The sequence below is a fragment of the Vanessa tameamea genome, chromosome 16, assembly GCF_037043105.1.
Source record: "Vanessa tameamea isolate UH-Manoa-2023 chromosome 16, ilVanTame1 primary haplotype, whole genome shotgun sequence".
Lineage (NCBI taxonomy): Eukaryota > Metazoa > Arthropoda > Insecta > Lepidoptera > Nymphalidae > Vanessa > Vanessa tameamea.
The window spans coordinates 9,880,129-9,905,401 of NC_087324.1; positions in this window are offsets into that span (position 1 = coordinate 9,880,129).

Below are 25,273 nucleotides of genomic sequence, written 5' to 3' on the forward strand. Positions count from 1 at the left end.
AACATGTGAAATTGGGCTTAAATTTTGTTGCAATATTTAACGCGCATATTAAAACGAGTGAAGTCAAATAAAAACTTGTAAAAATAGTTTTCGATTATAACTCTTGTTTTTAACTTTAACTTAAACGAATTTATTTAATACACAATTAATAATAATACATAAATATATGGCTTATCAAAATGCACTGTTCGATTTTTAAAAATAAATAATATTTAATTGACTGTATAAAAAAGTTCAATTCATATTTTTAAATAAAAAATCAATCGTCATTTTTTTGCAGCAACTACAACAATATTTATTAAAAAAAAAGGAAGTAAATATAGATCCTTAATAAGAATAATTAGTAGTTAAATATTAGTAGTTCGTTTCATTAATTAAATAATAACAGAAAATTGAGCAACCGAGAGTTCCATAAAAAGCCGTTTTCATTTTTTACAAAAATAAATAACTCGAATCTCCGAGATAAAAATAATTCAAATTACTCGTGTCTTATTAATGAATACCGTCGCATTATTGTCCGTTAATTAACTATATATGTTTATTCAAAAGCATTTTACGACCAAAAAAAAAATCAATTTAGACGACTCAATTGCAATAATTATTCATAAAATACAACTATTGAACTTGTTCATAAATATGTTACAGTTGTTATGTTTTTTACACGGTGGTAGGGCTTTGTTAATCCGCCTGGTTAGGTACCACCCACCTCTCATATATTCTACCGCCAAACAGCAATTTTTTTTTCAGTATTGTTATGTTACAGTTTGAATGGTGAATGAGGCGGTGTAATTACGTCTTATTTCTGAAGGTTGTTGACGCATGGACGATGTACGGAATGGTTAATTTTTGTTAAGGCACCGATATCATTGATAGCCATCTACTTACCATCAGGTGGCCTTTTTGCCCAATCGCCTAACTATACCATAAAAATGTGATTCCCGGTCACGGCTACTTTTTATTGACCGATCAGCTTAAAGTACTTTAGACTAGACATAGCGTCCATTTGGTTGTATGACGTACTTTATCTCAGTCAAACAACAACACGACCCCGTCGATCAAATCAAATTAAACCGACTAATAATATATTTAGTCGAAAATAAATATATCCGTGTTACGGGTCACAAGTATTTTTGACCGAAAACGAGAAGTGACTGCAACACAGTATAAATAAAACGGCAATGAGTACTTACGAAAAATAAGTAAAAAATATCTGTCGCAGATATTTCTGTAAATTCGAAGGTAATAGTAATAATTGCTAAAAAAAATTAATTTGCACCTGGCCATGATACATTATTATATAAAATAAACCGGAAATATAATAAAAAATAAAACTGTTCACTTCAAATTGTTTGTATGCATAAATAACTAAATGATTTTATTAAAGACCGTAATATATTTTAATTTATAGATTAACAAATCGAAAAAAAAATATTTTAAAAGTTCAATTTAAATAAAATTTGTTTCTTTCATTTAATACCTTCATTTTTAAATATCAAATACAGATTTAGAAAAACGGCAACCTTACTCAAGGCAACGCAATTCTAACAATACAAATGATTGAATTAATTCAATGTAATGGAATAGTTATTAAGTTTTTAAAATTAAAAATAAATGTCTAATAAAAAAATATAAATACGACGATAAAATTATAACAAAAATAATTTTTTTTGCAATAACTAAATCGAAAGAGAAACTGTTGCTTCATTAAGTATATTTACAAAATAAAATAAAGACATTTCAGAAAAAGTAAACTGAATATTAAATAAGCTATATTTAAAATAAATACAGTTTACATTTAAATTGCCGTATTATATATTGTAATGTATAAAAGATTAAATCAATATTATTCGATTCGATTCGAAAAACACATTAAATATTATGTCGCCTATAAAGTCTAGATATGTTTAGTTTATTACAGTCACATTTCAATCATAAAGCTGCGGACTTACATCAAATTAATACGAAATAACTAGACATAATAACCATGAAATAAAATACAAAATTTATTGTTTTACACTATAAGCTCCCGTCGAAAGGGGTGTAGAGTTCTACATTAAAAAAAAAAAACAAAAGCAAGGTAAATCAGATAGCAAGCGATGCATGAAAAATGACTCTATGCTTTTAATTAAAAAAAAAATCACATTGACAATTGTTGGTAGTCGTATAAAAAATCTCTCCCTACACTATAAAACAATGGTGTGAAATTCGGATAGAATCTTTTGAAAAATTTGATTTAAAGCTGACGTGTCAATGAGTTCAAAATGTATATATTCATTCTGGGAGTTTTTTTATTTCGATGTTTTTTTTTTTAATAGTTCAGATTTCAATCGGACTTTTGTGCAGTTTATACCGGTTATAAAATGTATTTCATTTCAATTATCTTCAGGATACATTTTGAAATTTTATTTTGTAATATTTTTCTATATTAATCTGACTTATCTAATCTAGTATCTTCCACTATATTCCTTTATTAAATATATTAACATTTTAAAATTTAAATTTATAATAGCGTTAAAATATTTTTGTTGTTGCAAACGTTCATTGTGTTTGATATTATAATTATTTAAAATAATTTAATTTTCATGTTTCATATTTTATTATTATTATTTCTGTAAACGGCGATCACGGTCACGCTTTTAAGAATTGTTTTGAAAATAGAAACTTCTTTTCTAAAACAATAAATGTTATTGTTTTATACAATTTAGTTACAATGTTTAAAAAAAAAAAACAAATTATAATTTATTTAAGAAATCTCCTAAATTTATTTTTGAATGGTCATTAGATATAAAGTTACCATCGGGTCGTCACGAAATTAAAATTAATTCCGGTAACTAAAGACAAAACAAAATTAATTGTCATTTTTGGCGGTAAAATAATAAGCGAACATGTTAGCTTATTCTTACGCCCTGGAACCTACAACCAAAAAAAACGAAGCACTTTGCGATTTCTATGTAAATTTTACAGTCATTGCAATACGTTATAAAAATAATTAACATTGTTGCTTTATATAAATTGCTACATAACAAGCTTCTTGGACACAATTAGTTACATACCTTTTCATTTATATAATTAACGATATTATTTAAATATCAACCAGTTAATTAATAGGTCTTCGTTATAGATATATCAATTTCATAAATTCATACGTTCAACGTCAGCGGCGTTCGACTTAAATGTCTAGACTCTCATTAATTAATTAAAAATATATCATCATTCATAGATACTTACGTAATTAATTTAATTTGCTTTATAACCATGTAATATAATCATCATTATCAGTTTTTAGTTAAAATTTATAATTATATTGTATGTAATTTATTTTATTAGAGTGATATTTTTCAACATTTATTTCACTAAAGTTTATTCTATATTTATTTAATTTAAATGACCTTCTTTAGTAAATAATATTTAATTATTCAATTAAAGTTACCAGATATTTCATTCTGGCCTTGAATAAGTATAAACAAATTAAAATTAAATATAGTTACTGTACAAATGATAATTGCATGGAATGGTGGCAAGAATACTAGCATTTCTCCGTTGAATCGCGATTCTGATCCTTAGGCGAAATTAGTCAATCTTCCTGTCAATAAATACTAGCTATTCGAAACCGTACGAACCCGTTCGAAATTTAAATTTAACGTAAATTAAATCGAACATCATATTGGGCTCAATAAATATTTCACTTAAAAAAAAATGGATTTGAACTAATAAATTAAATCTATATTAAAAAGTTACGTTTTTTTAATTATTAATTTAATGTATTGTATTGCTTATTACATATTTTTCATAAGCGGGAAAAACTTTTTATAATATCATATGATTACAATTTTAAAATACGAGTAATAAATACTTCTACATAATTATTCGTGTCATTAATATAATTATGAATAAGTATATAATGTAATTATAATTATAAACTATAAAATCAAATATCCCTGCAAAAAGTATAATTTATACTGAATGTATACCGACTATTTAATTATATAACGCACTAATAAACGTGACACAGAATATTACTCACATTTATAATATTTTCAAAATGGCCGACTGACATCGCGTGACTTGGGGTGGGCCTGACTGACCCGAGGAATGACCTAATGCGTTACACTTAAGTGAATGTGTATACTTGCGAAAACGTTGTTTTAAGATACAATTTTTTTTCAATATATTTTAAAAACAATAATTTGTTAATTTAATTTAATAAAATTGTTTTTTAATTGTTATCTGTGAAATGGAAAATTAGTGAGAAACGCTGGCTGGCTTGTTTTTTTATAATAAATATCTCAACATTATAATATTGATTGTATGATATTTTTAAAACGTTTATTTAAGACAAATATATTATCTGGAACTTCCGGATTGTAATATATCTATTTATATTTTTGTTAGTATCATATAATCTATAGATACTCGTAAATGTGAAAATAACTATGTCAAAACTACTGAACCGATTTTGATGAAATTTGTTATGGATCAAACTTGAACCACAAGAAAGGCTTGCTTTTTTATAAACGCCTAACGACTTAAACGCTTGTGAAACCGCACGTGACAAATTATTTATGATATATTGGTATAAAACTACGAACTCGTTTTAAGTATATGTACATATAATGTACAACTATCAAAAATGACGAACGAATTCCAATAAACTACGAAAAAAACAAATCCCCAGCTGATGTTAAACGATTTAACGTGAACATGAAATAAAAAAAAAAAAAAAACCAAATTCCTGTAACTTTTATGACAAACATACAAGCAAACTACAGACATATCTCATTTTAATAAATTATATTATTATAGAAATAATAAAAACATAATTATTATAAATAAAACTTTTACAAGTTTATTACTGTCCCCGTGGTATTCCGTAATTATAAAATATTAAGTATAAAACATAATATTATATGACTTCTAGCATTTAAAAATAAATGTCAGAAAGGCCATAGGTGTAGTATAAAATGTCCACAGGGTATATTACATAAATTAGCATTTTATTGTAACAATTCCAAACACGCGTAGATTCGTGTGCTTTAGTGAAACAACATTACGCATTAATAAATAATAAAACAACATTACTCAAATAATAAACAATTAAAAAATATTACGCAAATAATAAATTAGTTTTACATAAAAATATTTTGGAATCAATAGTGTTGGAATTATTATTTTCGATGAACGTTTGCGTTGGATCGGTTTTAGTTAAACTAAACGTGATTTTTAGTAATTTATTTTATTTTTACATAAAATATTATAAATACGAAAGTAACTATCTGTCTGTATGTTGTTCTTTCACGGACAAAAAACGCGGGCGACCGACAACTAGTATTACATAATTAAATATTAAACTCGCCAAATGTGTAGCTTAATAGATCTTCTTTTTATATAATATAAGTAATTATTTATCAATAAATATAATTTCCAAATATTTATACAGATAGAGCAAGAGCGTTTGTTGTAATATTACAATTTTATTTAAAAAAATTATAATTGTAATTTTCCACATTCTTTAAAAATAATTCGTTTAAATGATTAAGGTCACCACTGCCCGCAGTATGAAATTTATACCATTCTGAACTGAGATGTTATATGCCTTGTGGCTGTAGTTACACGGGCTCCATACCCTTCAAACTTAATCGCAATAATACTAAATATGCATTGCTGCATGGTAATAGAATATATGGTGAGTGGGTGGTACCTCCCCAGACAGGCTTGCACAAGGACCGTAGTGTTGGTAGTGTGGAGATCTGAGGTAACAAACATTAAAAAAAAAATTCAATCGAATTGAGAACATCCTTCTGGTTTCGAAATCATTTAATAATCAAATAAGCTACCTCGGGTTAAAAACATCTTAAATTTTACAGCATTACAAGCTAGCCACTAGGCTTACGAGTCAATAAACAAACTATAACATATATGTATATTATATATGTTTATAAAATAACATGTGTTTAGGGGAACGTGTGCAATTAACTAGAACTGATCGCATTAAAAAACTTCTAACGTCCGCAAAAAAACAGGGTATAGCTTCTAACGGCGAATCTAAAGATAGAACTTGCATAGATTAAATATAAAAACAGACATACTAACAGATAACTGGATTACTAATATTGTGTTTTTTTTTAATCAAATATCGATTACGTCATTTCTTATGAAACAGTAATGTTATATTTAATATCGTTTGTTAAATTAAATTGTTATTTCAAAAATCATGGGTCGATTTTGTTTGTACTTTTTTTAAAGGATTGTATTGCGTACTGTCAAAATGGCCTACCGTAAAATGGCCACCACAGCCCGTACTGGCACCATAATTTTTTTTTATCGATTCTTTACGTTACGAACGCACCTTTCACCTTGGCAACTAAGATACGTCTCTTGTGCAAGTAGTTACATGGACTCAATTATTAAAACCGAAGAACAATATTATTGAGTGCCGCTGCTTGGCGGTAGATTATACGGTGAGTGGGTGGTGCCTACCCTGACGGACTTTCACAAAGCCCTACCATCAAGTAAGGATTCACTATCAAACCGGTACATCTCTATTTAAAATCAAGTATACATATTAAATTATTAATCGTGTATTGAATTAATGTTCCAATTCACGCAAACAGTAATTTCATGTTAAATAATGTTACGTATATTATTTTAACGGCATTTCATGACTTTATGTAAATAGTTTTAAATCTCAGTAACTTTTATTAGTGTGTTAGAAAAATAACATAAAACCTAACCCCTAACCTAATACCTGCTCAGCAGTGGGATATTTACGAACTACATGCTTATTTTAAGAAGAGTTTATAATAAGAAGAAGAGTTAACTTTATAATTGTCGGAAAAAGTAATACATTGTACAGTTTATTTACTCGGAGGTAGTGCTTTGTGCAAACCCGTTTGGGTAGGTACTCATCAGATATTCTACCGCTACTAAGTATTCTACTTCTAGTAAGTATTGTTATCTTATGTTCCATTTTGAAGAGTAAATGAGGGATAACATCTTCGTTCTCAAGGTTAGTATTACAGTACTGTCAACGAGCGCTGGTGACTTATCACTAGGTAACATTTGACAGTCAGTCTAGGTAAGATATAAAAAACAAACCAAAAAACACTTATAAGAATCAGTTCTGTTGAATAGTCTTCCACGTACTATTGCCGCTAATAACATAGCTAGCGAATATTGTATATTAGCATATGTGTACGACAGCTGTTTGATTTACCTATCCAATGGTACGGTCATTCTCACCCTAAACGTTTTTATAGCTAAGCGAAAATATTATATATAAATATATTTTTTTATTACTTTTTATAATTTTATAAGTTTTTCAACTCGTTATTAGACAGATGGTATTCAGACGTTTTAATGAACACCATGTATATTTGCCTTAAAGAGTCAATGGTTTAGTGGATAGGAAACTTTAAATTCACGATTTTTGTGAGAAACAATGATCGTCGGTTCGAATTCAAACGTCGTAAGAATACCTGTATGTGTTGTGTATAAATGTTTTTTATTCCATGGGAAAAATATATAATGCTCAAAAGGAGTCATTGTACATAAAAATGGCATTACTATCTAGTACACGGAAGTAAATATCCCACTGGCGGGCAAAGCTACGCTGCTCCAAAGAAGGTTGGTTGATACATCTGTCATAATTTCATCTAACACATGCAGATTCACGAGGTTCAGTTCTTGATTAATATGTCTTTAGATATATATCACTTCACTTGTACACATAACCACTTAAATTTTACTTCCAAAATTTCGATAACAACTTCGCCGAAATTCATAACACTAAACGCGAAGCCATAATGAATTATTTAACATCAAGACCAATGGTACCGAGTCAATTCAATGTGATAGTAGCTTGGCATGTTACTCTTGTGGTTGGAATAGATTATATAGTTAGTGACGTATTGATAGAGTAAGGTTAGAACCTTCTTACAGAGCTGTCTCGGGCGGCTGCGAATGGTGATACCTTAGCCTATTTGTTTTTATATAATAAATAAAAAAATAAAAGAGACAATACACAGAATATTGCTATTCGAATTTCAAATATCGTTCCATTTAGAATTCCATTTCCATTTGTAGGGAGTTATTATAAATTTCTTCTATAAACATTCAATCGTGATAGTCCGTTCGTGCCACCATGACATAGCTGCTGCAAGGCTGCTGTTAAACAGCACAGACACGGAATTTTGAATTGAATTTCAAAGAAATTATCATAAAACTGCGACTTTTAAATAAGACTTTGAAACTATAGCCGTTGGTGTTAGTCGGATTCATAAGATTCCTTCTTGCTAATCTAGATATTTACCTTTTTTTAATATTATTTGTATTTCGTCATAGTTTTGCGTCCTTAGTAATTTTCTTAGTCGTACTTTAATTTTTTTTTCTATATAATTAATTGGTTTAAAACATAAACATATCTGCATAATAATTATATTAACTGTTACTTTTATATTTAAATGTATCTTTATAGTAACAAATAATTACTATAAAATCATTAATTCATTTTTCTCTTTTTAACAATATCGTAGTAAAATACAAATAAAAAACATTTATGTAAAATAATGTTATTTGTTATAAATAAACTAGAGATTCATCCTGGCTTCGCACGGGTGCAATTTATTAATAAAGAAAGTTATATGATATAAATATGATTTATACCTAATGAACAATTACCATCTACCTGTGATTTTTTTTTATCATTAGTTCCGGAGATCACCTCCTACAAACAAACATACACACAAACAAACTCTACCTCTTTATAATATTAGAATTATTAATATAAAGCGATTTGTAAAATATCTTTTAAAACTGGAATTAATAAAATCCTTCATTTTAAAGTCATTGAAAAATACTTAGACAAAGTATTATATCTATCGTATAAAAACCCGTCTAACGCATAATATGTAATTTATTGGCAACATATAACATCCTTATCAACCAAGTGTTGCTTGTAATATATCTAATAACACCAGCTGTCCGCAATTGTGTCTTTGTTTAGACGACCAAGGTTCTATTCCTAGCGGATGCAATGCAGATGTGCGGATAACGGAGTCGCTTACACTTAATTCAGTACACCTGGTCGATCACGGTTCATTAGCTTAGTGATGTGTTAGAACATACTTACACGTATATTTAAGTGCTTAAGTAATGTCAGTAAAATAACATATGGGCTGTTTTACATGTAAGTAAGTAAACTTGTCCAGTTTTATAGTTATTTATTGATATAAACTGTTTTTTAGTTTTATTTTATTGTGCTCGCACCAACGAAATTAACTTCAGTCGCTTGCTTCGTTCTCCTAGTATTAATTATCTGTTGTTTTTATTGCTTTTACATATATAATATTTGTTAGTGCGCAAGAGTGATGGGCGTGATCAGGACGACCTAAGAAGACATGGATGGAGTGTGTGTCAATAAGAGAGAAATGGATGTGTGATGTGTCTGTGAATAATAGGGGAGAATGGAAGGTAAAGAAATGCTGCGCCGACCCCAAATAGATTGGGACACGGAACGGAAAAGAGTTAATATATAATGACGCTCAGAGCGAATATGTTAGGTAGAACATTTGGTTAATGTTAAAATAGGCATGTAGAAATTACATTAGCAAAGACTATAGAGCCTTTTGAGTTCACGTTCAGGATGCTGATACCAGCTTCTGCGATGCGTCATATTATATTTGGACTCGTGTGCATTGCTTCTGACCAAAATGCGAAAGTAAGATTTTCGTGTCAGACCCAACATCATCCTAGAAATAATAGAAGATCAGACGGGCTTTATACATTACTAATTAGTGAATAGGTACCTTAGTTTATTTTGTAAATATCTAAATTTAAGTCTACTAAAATTTAAAATAAGTTGTTCTAGCAAAATTTAGACTAAATAATTGTGTAACTGAAGTGATAATTCCCAACACGAAAATGTTATACAAATCCTACAATAAATTAAATTATATATTATTATATTAATGTCAAATTAATAATTGAATTAATATTGAAATTATACCATGAAATAATGATTTTATCTCGCTCAGTGTGTTTTTACTTCAGAAAGCTGATCGTCTTACATCGTTGTCTATCTCTTTTTTAATAAATAAAAAAAAAAACCGACAAAAACATCTTGAAATCCGAATAGTAGATACCATCAAAAAATTGCAGTTCCTAAATTATCTTTTGCTAAAAAGACCCTGAAAAGAAAATGACAGAACAGTTAATCATTTGAAAACTCAATAAGTACATACTTGATCGTTTGTGATATTGATATTCATTCTATTTTTTTATAGCAGCAATAGTTAGCATTGTTGTGTTCCGGTTAGAAGGGTGAGTGAGCTAGTATAACTAAAGGTACAAGGGACATAACACCTAAGCTCCCAAGGTCGGTGGCGTATTGGCGACGTAAGCAAAGGATAGTATTTCTTACTTCTTGATAGGCGATGGTGACCACTAACCATGTGGTGGCCCATGTACCCGTACGTATAGATATCATATAAAAAGGCTTTAAACAAAAGCGTTTAAAAAGCTCTAAAAATCTGGCTTAGTGTTTGTGTGGCTTTGTGAAACACTACGGGATTTTTTATGTATAAAGTGCTTCAAATTCTGTATATAGTTCATCAGCGTAAATTAATTACTATTTCATTGGCAAATTTCAGTGCAGTAGGTTTAAGTGGCCTTACGATTTTGTCACCAGTCTCGCTTGCACGCCAATAGAACAAACGACAAACGAATATCTACGTTACAAACATTTCATAAGTTAAAAATCAGTGACTATTTTTCTATAAGAGCTATGTGGAAACCGGCTGTCATGGTATGGGCATGTTATGCGGAGGAATGAGGACCATGTTGTGAGGAAGGGGACGACCAAAGAAACGATGGATGGATTATGTGAAAGGCGATATGGTTAGAAAGAATGTTACTTGTGAGATGACGTCCGACAGAGAAGTATGGAAGAAGACATGCTGCGCCGACCCCAAGTAAAATTGGGATAAGGGCAGGAGGATGATGATGATTTTTCTATACAAGTTATCGCCCACGTTTTAGGGGTTGGTTTTTGTGTGTTAGGCATAAAAAAGTAGCCTTTCATGCACTTTCTTTTTCAAGCTTGCATCATATCATTCAATCCGAATTTCATCAAAATCGGTCCAGTGGCTTGGTTGTGAAAGAGCAACAGACAGACAGACTTCAACATTTATAATATTAGTATAAATGATTTTCGTTTTTTTTTTTCATATTCGATAGATGGCGTTGTATTTATGTTATTAACAAATATGAACCCAAATGAGTCATATTCACAATATTTTAACTCGTCTTAAATATCAATTCTTGAATTTGTACTTTCGTTAAGTTGCGGATTGCGGAAATTCCATCATTTCAGATTTTCATCGTCAATTAGAGTGACTTCCGATTGGTTTGTGGCGGATTCGATGAAGACAGTTTGATTGAAACCGTTATGGGTGTATTCGCTGACGAAGGTGCGTTCTTCCACGTTAAATCAGTATTGGCGTTTTTTAGTGTGAGTGACGTGCGTGTTGACAAGTACTAAAACTAAATCTAGAATATTGTCAAGATGAGTAACAAAAAAAAAACAAAAAAACAGATTCCATGTTATAAATTTATTTTGTAAGAAAAATATTCCATTAAATATTAATTGAATTAATAGATCTATAATCAAAACTGTTTCAAGATATAAGTCATCGAAAAGCGATTAAAATATTTGGACTAACAAAATTAAAATAATCTTCATTCGAGTAGACCCTTTTAAGCTTTTTAAATTATTTTTAAATCTACCGATTCGAAATGACGATTTTATCTTAAATATCAAAATAGTTAGGTACGGACTTAAACCGATTAAATTACAAGGTTTTTTTTACGTCATATTCAAGTGGACTTGCAAATTGGCCGCCTTGTGGTAAATGGTCAGCACTGCCAATACACATTGGTACTGAAAGAAATAATAATCAATCCTCACCACCAATGCGCCACCAACCTTAGGAACTAAGATGTTATGTACTTTGTGGGCGTAGTTACACTAGCTCACTCTCTAACCGGAACACAACAATGGTCAGTATCGAAGTTTGGTGGTAGAATATGCCACCAAGGAAAGTATCGTTGTGAAGTTATATTGATTACAATTAAATTACCAGGCATTTTTTATCATCTATGTTGCCTTTCATCGAGTTGTACGCCATATTTATCGATGTTTTATTTAAAGTGAGATTGAAATTCAGTGATAGGATGAGCTAAAATATCTGCGGAATCTTACTACAAAAACGAATGTCGCTCCATATATTTACGAAGTCGGAAATTGCGTTCCATATTTATTAGACCTATGACATCGTTTCTTTACATACTGTGCTATAGAATATAAATAAAATATTAATAATATCTCAGAACATTTACTTATAGGTCGTTAACTTAAGTAAAGTTAAGTTCTGATATCTCTAATACTTATCTACAATAAGTTAGCGTTTTAAGTTAAGTCAAAATAAACGTTACAAAGTTCATTCGTAGTTTAGTTTTGTTATTCGTGTAATATATTTTATTTTATGTTTATAATCGCGATGATATTATTATTGAAATAAAATTATTCGAATCTAAGTTCGAACACGAGATTTCGTGCTTTTTACTCGTTACACAGTACGTTAACATAGCAAAGATCGTAAATAAACATTTTTATCAACCCCGCAATGCCACTTCCATTGCAATAAATTAAAAAATAAAACAAAAAATAATAACGCTAAATAAAACTTCTTTCTTGAAACTATGATAATTATTTTAACAAAAAAATATTATTTAAATGTAATTCTTATCTCGAATTCAAAAGACATATCGCGAATACCAGTTCTGTGGGAACGGTGGCAATGACATTATTTTTAAAAGAAAAAAAATATTGTCTATGATTTTAATTTTGTTGCATTTGCATGCGTTACTGGTTCGGTATAATTTCTAATGAATTGTATGAATAAATTATATGCAGGGACAATGTCTTCGAGAAGCCTGGGGACGAGGAAGCTGTAATTAAAATACGGGATGTTTTAGGGTTGACACTTCAATAAAAACGTGCAAACAAATCAATTTCTTTCATTATATTTTATATTTATCTTAGCTAGATAATAAATTGTATAGTTGAGACATTTGAATCAGCTCAGTATTTTAAAACTTAAACATTTTCCAAAATTCGAACAATATTTTCTTTGTAGTTTTTGTTGGATTATATCCGTTATATAAGCTACGCCAATAATAATACTCAAATGTTTGTTATACCTATCATTCGGATGATCATTAAAATATTAAGATTACATTATTATCTTATATTATGTTACCATGACAGCGCCAAAAATCGTAAAAAAAATATTAAAATATTCAATTTTGGAACGCCACATACAGAAATTTCCTTTTTTAACTATTTCGATACGTCTCCGTTTGTCAACCCTAAAATCTTCAATGGAACACTTCACTAGTTTACATCTCACTTTACCCTTTCTAATGATAATGAAAACCTGTTCCTTCTAACAATCACTTTTTTTGTTTTAGCATCAGGACGTTTGGAGGGTTAAGTAATTGTGTCAACGCGTTGCATTGTATTGTATTTTTACCTTTGCAACTATAAACAAAAGAGCCGTGACGGGTTAAACAGATGTGTAGCTACATTTCGCTGTTTCATTGTCTTTATAAAATAAGGTGTGTATGTAGATGAGGTTTATTGAAATTAGTTTTTTTAATTTGTGGGAATCATTGACCCCATTTCATTCGGACGTCAGTATTGCATTGTGTAATTCGCTTTTTGTTTTTTTTTAAAAGTCGGCAGTTATTTTTATTCTGTACCGGTTGTTGGTTCTGGTTGTTAAGCAGACTTTTTTTTTAATATTTCGGTGGCTGTTTATGGTTACTTAAATTGTTTGAAATATGAACGCGATTATAATATTATCTGGTTACATTATTTTGTATTTCGAATTTCATTTTTGTAATGTTTTTTTTTTTGTAACTTAGTATATTGTGTGATACACGTTGCAATACATATTTATATGTACAACCAACGAGGCGAATTCGAGTTTAAATCATATAAATATTACGGCACGAATAATTATAAAATAAAAACAATTATATAAAATTGAAATACAACATATTTTTTAGAAATCTCTACAATTTCGATTCATTACGCGATTATTTCCAAACATGGCCGAACAAAATATTCCGCAGAGTAATCAAACGAACAAATCATGCGTGAAATGATGTTCAAGCTGATTTTTTTTATATAACAACCAATACCTATTGATATAAGGGTGATATTCCCGCAAAACTAAAGTATATAGACGCGTATTAACAAACTCAATAATACCTACGTAACAAGCGAGGGAGTGCATCTGATTTGAGAGGAAAAAACTTCATCTCGTAGGGGCAGCTTATAAGGATAAAGTACAGTCGAGTACAATACTAATGTTTTTGTATGTATTGTATATAATACGTGAAAAATATATAATGATATTATAAATGCGAAAGTAACTCGGTCTGTTCACTTCACTATTAAAGTACTGTTGATTATCAGATAGGATATATACATTTAATTTTATTTTTTTAACATAGCTATGACAGCTATGTATGAATGATTTACTACTGAGTTTCTTGCCGGTTTCCGGTACACGGTAAAATCTACATTCCGAACAATTACTTGCTACATTATAAATTAAATTTAGTGTCGTTAATTGACAATTCAAATTCAAAGGTCATTTTATGCTTTGATATATACCTAATCTTATTTTTTTATCGTTCTAGAAAATGTTACTGTTTTTTTAAAGTAATATAAGTTTAATATTTATTATATACTTGTTTTCGCTTGCGGTTTCGTCCGCATGTTACCCCTAACAAGTTCTGATCGTAGGTTTTAGGTATAAAAAATATGTCCTTCGTTGGAATTCAAGCTTGCTTTATATCAAATATCATCAAATTCGTTTTAGTGGTTTAGCCGTGCGAGACATACAGATGGAGTTACTTTCGAATTTATAATATTAGTATACCCAAGTTTGTGACATTGTACAGATTCCCTTTTTGTTTACGTAAGTATCTTCCTGCCATCACAATGCTGTTATGTATAGTTTCAAATGGTCAATGTTTTTATTCAATCTGTTTGAGGAACGCAGTTCATCACTTGAGCACTTAAAGATAAGTCACCCATAATCACTGAAGTCTGAAAGAATTTTTATCCCTTATCTGTTATACTGGCTCATTCACCTTTCAGGAATAATAACAGTGAGTATCTCACTCACCTAGATGAATTTGCACAAAGCCCTACCGTCAGTTAAACATGTTCTCCTAGTATTTAAATAAAATAGCCGAACCGGGGTTATCTCAGTAGTTAATAAGTACCTACATATTAATTAAACAGCTTATAAATATATATTGACATTATATAAAACACTTACTTCATATTTAAACATATACATTATAAATGTTACATACATTATGTACAAGGGATATGTTAGATATTTAAATAGTTGTGTTTTCTCCGCGATTGTACCTCATGAAGACCCTACTTGCTTGGATGAAAAGTTCATTTTCTTCGACGATTCCCTTCACTTTGAAACCGTACCCTGATACATTTTTAATAAATATTCGAGGGTGAATTTTTCCGCGATGCATTAACTAAGCAACGTCCTTATTTGAATGTAAATAAAGTCTTTGTACTTTAATAAGAGAGTGAATGGTTGAACGATTGTTCTTTGCCTTTATTTAAACCGAACGCTTGACGCGAGTTCGACGGATTTTTACATTGAATTTATTTAACTTCCCTTGTTTTTATGTTGGGGTGAAATCCTGCAACTGAGAGTCAAACTAGTTTCACCAAATGTTGCATTTACTATATTAACTGGTATATTGATTTTATTTTATTCGGTTTAAAATATGTATTAAATAAAAGTAATTTTTTTTTATTTAATTATTTATTAAACTTGTTACTAATAAGCATGTGTTACATGATATTCTGCCTCATGTGTATACCAGTATCATTAAAACGACGCGGTGCAGTAACTTCCATTTCCACGAGAAAAGAAGCCGCAGCCTAGTATCGGGACATTAATGACTGTTACTTTAGTTTACTTTGTACTATAAGTACTCACTCCGTGTCTCGTGAAATGTTTACATGATTTTGCGGTTTTACGATTACATGAAATGGGACTCGATATTGTTCCGTAAGCAACGCGTAAACACTAATTTTAAAAAGTAATATTTTGCTAATATTTCAGTTATAAGTCGCTTCCCGACATCCGAACGATTGAATTTTGAAACTACGCAACGGATTCTAAAGCGGTTTCTATGCATACATACATACATGCTTATTATAGAAGAGAAAATCTTTTTGTACCTGAATCCAAAAGTTGTATGTAGACCCTTATTTATCGGAATAGTTACTTTATAATATTAATATTATACAGTACATTTTCCATAATCGTTGTATATAATGAATGTTATATATAAATAATTAAAATGCTCACGTCATTATAATATTAGATTTGTATTCTAACCACCATATTTGATGTGTTCACGTGACCACGTGGTTAGTGTGGGGGAGAAGACATTTTAATGGGGATACTACCCCTAATATAAAATAATTTATGTGTTAGCAATGTACCTACTGCTTTGATTTTTTTTTGGGGAATTTAATAAGTGAATAAATCGCTCAAAATATAACGAATTATGTTTACAAACCATCGACCAAATCCATATTTTTTTATATAGAAATTACCTTACTTAAAGTGCTTAAAGTATACAAAAGTAAAGTAATTCTTAGTCAGAATCATTAATATACACATCAGACATACAGTATTACTGTGATATTGCATTATACATTTTTATATATTTTTACATAGACATCACGCTCCATCGTAATCCATAGACAATGCACTCTTTTTTCTCTTATGTGCAAATATTACCCGTAATTGTTGTACTTCACATCAACTTTCATAATTATGTACCTATAACTATGAATTGTGACCATTATATTCCAAAAAAAAAAACAAGAGACTTTCTCATAAAATATTTGATAAACATAAGCCATTCTAGTTAGTATAATATTATTTTTTCGAATAGTTACTTTGTACAAACAGCAAATACATGATGACGCACCGGCAGCAGATCTTGAATAATTTAAAGTGGACGTACTCGTCTTCGTAACGGAATAGATCCTATATATAAATTTAAAAACTCAAAAAAAATGTGATAAAAAAGTATATATGTACAATTTATATGGTATTTATATAAGTATATCTCCCCTTCCTCTCATTAATCAAACATCTGAAAGAGACGAGAAAACGACTGGAAATGATTGTTTAAGATTGTTTTTAATAGCTTTTCTTTTCTGCTCAATTTCGGAACAGTTTATTGCGTCTTCCCTTCATTGTTCAAGAATTGAGTGACATTCGTTTTATCTAAGGGTGAATCCCTCATTTCGCAAGCTTAGACACAATTGAGAGATTTTTATTCAATCATTTGTTTCGAAATTCAAAAAATTCCTGTAACTTTTTTTTTATATTCTTCTTGCACACAGATATTATAATATACACAGGGATTTACGAAAGCTGCGATGTGCAACAGGTGCAAATAAAAAATTGCAATTTTGATATACATAACGTTTTTTTATATTTATCAAGCTGTTTCGCGAAGTTCCATATAAACGTTACTTCGCCCACGGGCGTCAATGTTTTATTTTTTAATAACTAATAAATAAATGGTTTATATAACGCAAAATTATGCACGATTTTTTTAATGTATCGAGTTTAAATATAACTATAGTTTTATCAGTATAGTATTTATTATACGTGCAATACAAATATCTTCATGATATATGTTTTAAGGTTTAAACGCACTTATCTCAGAAATACGAAGTTCGATTTGATTATTTATGCCTCAGATGGATTGTTATTGTATAAGTTTACGCAGAATAACTTCGATTTAAGGTGTTAAGACTTAAGGAGGACTTAAGAGGTGGACCAGTGAACAAAAACGTTCATGAATATGGCAAATTTAATAAAACAGACGTCATCAATGTCTCATCTCTCATCCTACACAGCTTTACCGCTGAGCATTTTATAAATTAGATATATACATACAACATAAATATACAAAGACAAAATACTTCAAACCTTTTTCTCCTTTGTTTCCTTTTTTTATTGTCTATAAATAAATTAAAAAAAATGTTTGAAACATGCATTGTAGCGGTAGTCGAACGACAAACGGGCCATGATGGTAAGTCACCACTGAGAGTCGTAAAATAATATCCGAAAGCACTGTATCTTGTGTTAATTAAATGTTTAGTTACGTAGTTTCAGATAAGCGTTACAATTTTGTCTACACGTCTATAACTATAGTTTAATTTTAATGTATGATATGATAATAAATCACAATTCACTTTTGTTCAATGAACAAAACAAAGCACGTATGTACTTAGGTCTGAAAAATCAACCAAGCGTTATATTTCGCCTCAGCGATTCCAATCCAGATGTACTAGAGGAGCCTTATTTTTCATCTCCAAGTATATGTACCTACCCTTACGAACTTCAAAGGAGGGGACCACCCCTTGTTAACAAACTTCTACCTATCTGCATTTTTATTTAAGTTTCGACAAAAATTTCCACCCCTTAATTCAATTTTTTTCGCTAGAAAATTAATTAGGGAACGCGTATATTTTTGTCGATGACGCCGTGTTTAATTTGAGGGCATTACGAGGAGATGTGTACGTTTTTTTTTTTATTTTGATGAAGTCACATTGATTTTAGTACATTTTGATTGGTTGGATATGGTTTTTGGAAAAAATGCCAAGAACGCTGCGCTACCATACAAATAGAACTTTCGTACGCTCTGTGATAGAAATGGCCGCCAGTTCTAATGACTTGGTCTTCTGTACCCTGTGTCCGGTGCGAATATTTAAAAAGTTCTCTTATCAATCCATAATCGTAATCCATTAGATACGTCGTCAATTTATTTTATCCTTCATCTAGAATTAAAAATTATATCGAATGAGATTATAAAATAAATTCTGTACATAGAATATGTGAACGCAATTACACACATACATACATTTCGTTCGTTCATTTTGGTATATCATAAAACTACATTATGGCAACTCACACGTACAATATGAGTTTAATACTTCTTTCGCTAATCAAATTATACCGAATGACATCATAAAATTAATCACATAATTTATAATATAAGCGAGTATGAATTTAGTTTTAATAAATAAATAAAAATAAACTACGTTCTATTTTTAAAAATTATAGTTTTTATATATTACAAATATTTTTTTCAACCTAAAATGTAAGTTATATATCTAAAAGAGTTCAATCCTTTATCTACTACAAAAAATTTACCGAATAATGGACATTCTATTTTTAAAAAATTCGAATCGCATAAATTTTACTTTCAAAAAATTCATGCGAATGAATTCATGACAGTCGGCACAAGTTGGTATCTTCTAAAGAATTAATTTAAAGTAATATTATCACGTTGACCTCTTAATCCGATTTTTACTTCACCTCTGAGAGGTATAATTCACTCCGCCGTCACTTTTATGACCGTTCTTTCTCTCGTCTAAATTGGTCGTGACAGAAACCGTTTAACAACTTGAAAAATATTTTTGGAATATTTACCTAATATGGCTGGGATATCATTGCTAAAATTAAATGTTTTATTTTATCTATTTTAGAAGTATTATGTTGAGTTTTAATAAAAAAATATTTAAGTATTTATTATATATCTTAACATACTATTGATCTAGAATAGTAATTATATTTTATATTAATCATATACATATTTTATAAGAAAATCTTAACATGTTGAATTAAATCTCAACTCATATTTTTATTTTTAAATCAAGATAATAAATGTAAGAATATTTCTTAATTAATCTTCAAATATTATGTTAATTAAACACAGAAAAAAATGTTATATAAATAATGTCGTTATGCATACCAAAAATACCCAAAATGTACTGCCATGCAATGTCCGTAAAGGTTTACTTAAAAATGACGTTAACTCAAGCATAAAGTTGATGGAATTTTGACATTTCAAAAAACGACATAAGACACACAATCGCATGAACACACCCGTTACGGATCTAGCTACCGACTTTAATCCGTATTTGTATGTGATTTTTAAGATGAATGGAATGATTGAATGAATAAGAACCCGTTGCGAGATCTTTGAAACCGGCTCGAACCGCTTTTTGTTTCAGCCATTTCGTTTTATTTCTTTTCCTCGGTATTGCACTGAGGTCTGAGATGCATAGCGTAATTGGTACTCAGCTGGCAGATATAAACTTCAAAGTATGGTCTTGGCAAGCTCGCCTGTAATTATCATTCCCCGTAGACCTTAAACAAGCACGCTGTTTTAAAAAAAATCTTAAGTCCATTTTTATACAATTGCATTCCACCTTCAAAGTTGCCAGTACGTATTTGTTTTTATTGTGCTTTCTATTGAAATAATAGGAGACAGAATTGGCATTCTAATTAATTAAAACTTATAATGATAATTAAAAATTTTTCAAGAGAAACTTCTTAGGGCGTGACGAAATAAATTCGAGCGAATTTGCGCGCAGCGTTTCGATTTGTAACGCTTGTGTGAGACGTTTCTGGCAAATTCATTACAAATAACACATTCAACTTGAACTAAGTGTTCATTGATTTAAATTTTATAACCAATAATAATACTAAAACGTTATTTAGATCGAGTTAAAATAGAAAGATCAGTAGAGTTGAGCAAGAATAATTTGAGTAGGTTAACGCGCCTATATCTCAAGAACTACACATTTTTTTTTATGATATCGGTAGGCGGACCATGAAATGGGCCACCTGATGGTAAGTGGTCACTACCGCCCATAGACAATGGCGTTGTAAGAAATATTAACCATTCCATCACCAATGCGCCACCAACCTTGGCAACTAAGATGTTACGTCCCTTGTGCCTGTAGTTACACTGGCTCACTCACCCTTCAAACCGGAACACAACAATACTGAGTACTGCTGTTTGGCGGTAGAATATCTGATGAGTGGGTGGTACCGACCCCGACGGGCTTGCACAAAGCCCTACCACCAAGTGATTTGTAAAAATATTTTAGTGTTATATAGCTGGATTTTGAAGGCTGTAAACCTTCTACGACTTAAATTAATAGAAATATAACGATCAAAATAAACTTTGTCATCTATTATTCATCTGTGACTGTTATTATAATTGTTTTTAGAGTGGCTTTTATTTTTGCCGAGAGGGCACAGATTATGCCGCCAATGTCACGTGCGAAACCGTTATTAATAAGGTGAAATAATTAGCCCGTTTCACCAATTTCATAAAGGAACGGTCATTATTATAAATTTTGAAAGTGAATCCTGTCGCCGGTTCTGCTCAGCAGTGCGATTCTGTAAGAAATCACTTCGCATCCCACTCGTGAAATATTGACAACCGACTTACAGCGATACGCCACTGTGACACGTATATCGTATCAATTTTATATAATTATTATATCAATGTCGTTTATCAAATTCTGACATTTCATGTTTGTGTTATGCGGTGACTTTCGAGTTTCTTGTTACAGAATAGCGTAACAGATATCAATTGTCAATTTTTTTTTTCTTGATTTATTTATTACCTGCTCTTGTTGTATTGTCAACAAATATTCCTAACACCCCATTGATCGTTTACAAATCGATGGCTCGTGCTACCGATAATATGAGAGCTATATAGAGAAACCAATACAATTGATCCGTTTAAGAAATGACTGGAATCATACGAAAATATTCGCCATTTTCAACTCTATCGCATTGGTATAAGGAACATTTTTTTTCGATGTGTTTTTTTTACATTGTTAACTTTTTGCTACTTTAATCCGATGTGTGAACCGAATATTAATGGTAAGATGTTTTTTTTATTATCTGGGGGATTTTTTTTACTATCGCCACTTAACTCCACCACGGTGGATGGATTTAAATGAAATGTTTGCGATGAATTCGTTTTTTAAAGGTGACGTTCAATTTCTTTTTTTTTTTTTTTTGTCAACAGTTTTTGTCGGTTTAAAAACGTGTGAAATTGACGGGACGTCTTTTTTTTTTCATGTTTTTTATATTTATTTTAGTTTTTGAGAATTGTATGATAATGTTTTTTTGATGTTTGAATAACATGGGAATAACTCTTTTTGTCTGCGTAGAGATATTAATATTTCTGTTTTGATTTCCTTTTTTATGTTTATTAACAGATTTAGTTTGAATTGCCGAAAAAAATATATTATAGACTGAAGCAAGACAAGTGATCGCCTTTAGACGTGATAGCAATTACCTATTACGTATTACCTCAAAGTATTATTAATTAATTTTTAATGACATAAATTACCAAATATAATCCGATTTTATACTGTTTTGCTGTCTTTACTCTTAGACGTCTCACACAGACTAAAACATCTCGTAAGCACGAGCGTCACTCACTCACACTAATGCAAGCCGTTAAATCTATAAAGAATGACATAGATAATTCAAGGTTCAAGATCTCACGATAGTGCATTATGCTAGCACGTCTGTGAAGGCACCAACACATTAGATATTCTACCGCCACACAGCGTTACTTAGTGTTACTGTGCTATGGTTTGAAAGGTAAATAAGCCAGTGTAATTACAGACACAAGAGACATAAAATCTTAATTCCCGAGGTTGGTGGCGCATTGGCGATCCAAGAATATTTCTTGCAGCACCATTGTCTATGGGTGCTGCTTGACACTTACTTACTGCCAAACTAAATTATAAAAAAAATACCTATTCTCTAGTCTTTTTTTAATAGAATTGTTAGGCGATCGGGTAAATTAGTAACTTGATAATAAGTAGTCACCATTGCTAATAGACCTATGTCTAATGCCAATGCAAATACATTGTAAAAAATAATAAACATCCCTTATATCGCCTATGTACACCACCAACCTTGGGAACTAAGATGTTATGTCCCTCTCGCCTGTAGTTACACTGGTTCAATCGCCCTTAACACCTAAACACATCAATTTTATCTGCTGCTGTTTTGCACTAGAAAATGCCTTCGAAGTTATAATTAAAAAAAAAAATCTATCCCTACCCCTAACCAGTTTTAATAGTATGTAAAATTAATATATACTTTTTTTTAACGAGAGCTTATTTAATAATCTTAGCTTATTTTTTTACTTTAATCAAAGTAATTTATCATTTTTACTTTATTTCAAACATTTAATACTGATTTTTATTTTTAAGTAGGTATAATTAAAAACATAATTCTTATGGAAAGACAAGGCCATTTCTCATAAACTGGCGTGTTAATTTTAAACAATGTGTGGGCGTGGCTTTAATGTTAATTAGTTTATATTACGATTGGCCAGTGTGGCGTGGGCGTTAGTTGCACTATTAGAGGTAATGTTAGAAGAATATGGCCGCTCTTGTGTTAAAATTAATGTTTATTAAAAATTTAGCAAGGTATTCAATTATTATTAGGAAACACTTTAACTAATTATAAGATAGAAAAACATACATGATTTTATTGTTTAATTGTGTAATTCAAAAAATATATGTATTCGTATATTATTTAAAAATATATAATCTTTTATAAAAAAAAAATATAAATCATGATTTTATAATTTAGCTTAATTAATTTTGATTCTATTCATTTGTCAAATCAAATGTAAATTGATAATGATTTTATGAAATGTTCTGACGTTTATCGGACTCCTTTAAACGTTTTTACATCTATTTGTAATAATAAATTAGGAGACGGTTGTTTGGCATGTCTAATCGAAACAACTACTAAATCTATATACGTAATTTTTTTTACCAAATATTTAAGGTTTTAGAACAACATTGTGAACAACACAAGTAGCTGCGTGCTGCATTTACTGCCCTTCCTTTCTTAACTTTAAAACTATTGACGTTAGAAGCGCGAATGTCATGTTGTATTATTTTATAAAATACAACTAAGTACAATTTTATGTGAATTCTAAGCAAAAGGGCACAATGGTTGGTTTTTAATTGAAGACGACTTGATTATAGGCTCTTTCTGAACTAGCTCTTTCTTTTCTATCAAATTCAAAACATTCTTAATTGAAATAAGTCACATTCGTCCGCATCACATACGAAAGCACTTTTGATCTGTCTTGTTAAAGAAAGTAGGAAGTAAGCCTACCAAAGTTTTAGATTGAAGATTCTACCGAGAGAAACCGTCATGGAACTCAGTAGTTTTCAATATTCTTCGATCCTAAAATAAGATTCCAGTGTTTAACTTCACTTTTTAATTTTCAATTTTATGTCAAAAAAACCTTTAAATATAAGATATATTACGTGATTGAAATAACATAATATAACTTTGCAACTGAAACGATGGAAAGGGTAACTTCTGAGTTTATTGCTGATGGTTTCTTCTTCTCAGTAGGATTTACATTTAATTCAGTAATGTAATATGACACAAGTGATCAATGAGCCTACTTGAATGAGGAATATTTTGATATGATATATGATATTCAAAGCTGAACTACCTGTTTAAAAGGGTAAGAAAAATAATTCTCTATGTATAAAATAAAACCGTATCATTACCAAGGTGTACGTACTGTAATTTATAATTCTAATAACACCCTTAGCAGTTAAATGTGTTTATCATTTTTTTTAGTTACCAATTGATACAGTTTTCTCGTTTTATGGATTTCTCCCATCAAACCACAAAACAGTTATTGATGTGATACAGTTAAGTTTATTACGCTTGTGATCTTTACTTATAATACAAAGTAAGATTCATAACCCCCCAGAGGTTATGAATCCTTCTTTGTACAACACCTTTTAAGGAGAAGGTCTCAAGCTTGTTCCATCATGTTGGTTGAACGATACACATGTGGCAAGCATGAAGGTTTCCTAACGATGTTTTCCTCCGCGATCTCCATGATGTTTTATTTAATAAAGATTAATGTCACTATAATGAGTTGTGTCGCTTTCAAATCGTGATAACTTTTAATATTGTATTATAAGTTATAAGCACAAATTAATTACTTAGATGCATGTGTTCTGACTTCCGGGCTATGTTTGTTTCTTATTTTATGTGAGCGTCACAATTTCCCACAACGTCGTCAATATTTTACGAACATCCATAGCTATATAGGTACCTCCCCTTGCATAGGTAATGTGATATGTTATCAACGTAATAATAATATATTTATGAAACGACTGAAACTTATTTGAAAATCATGAGATCAACTCAAGCAAGTTCTCGTGAGTTGATGAGTTGAAATTTGTTTATGACTTTCATTG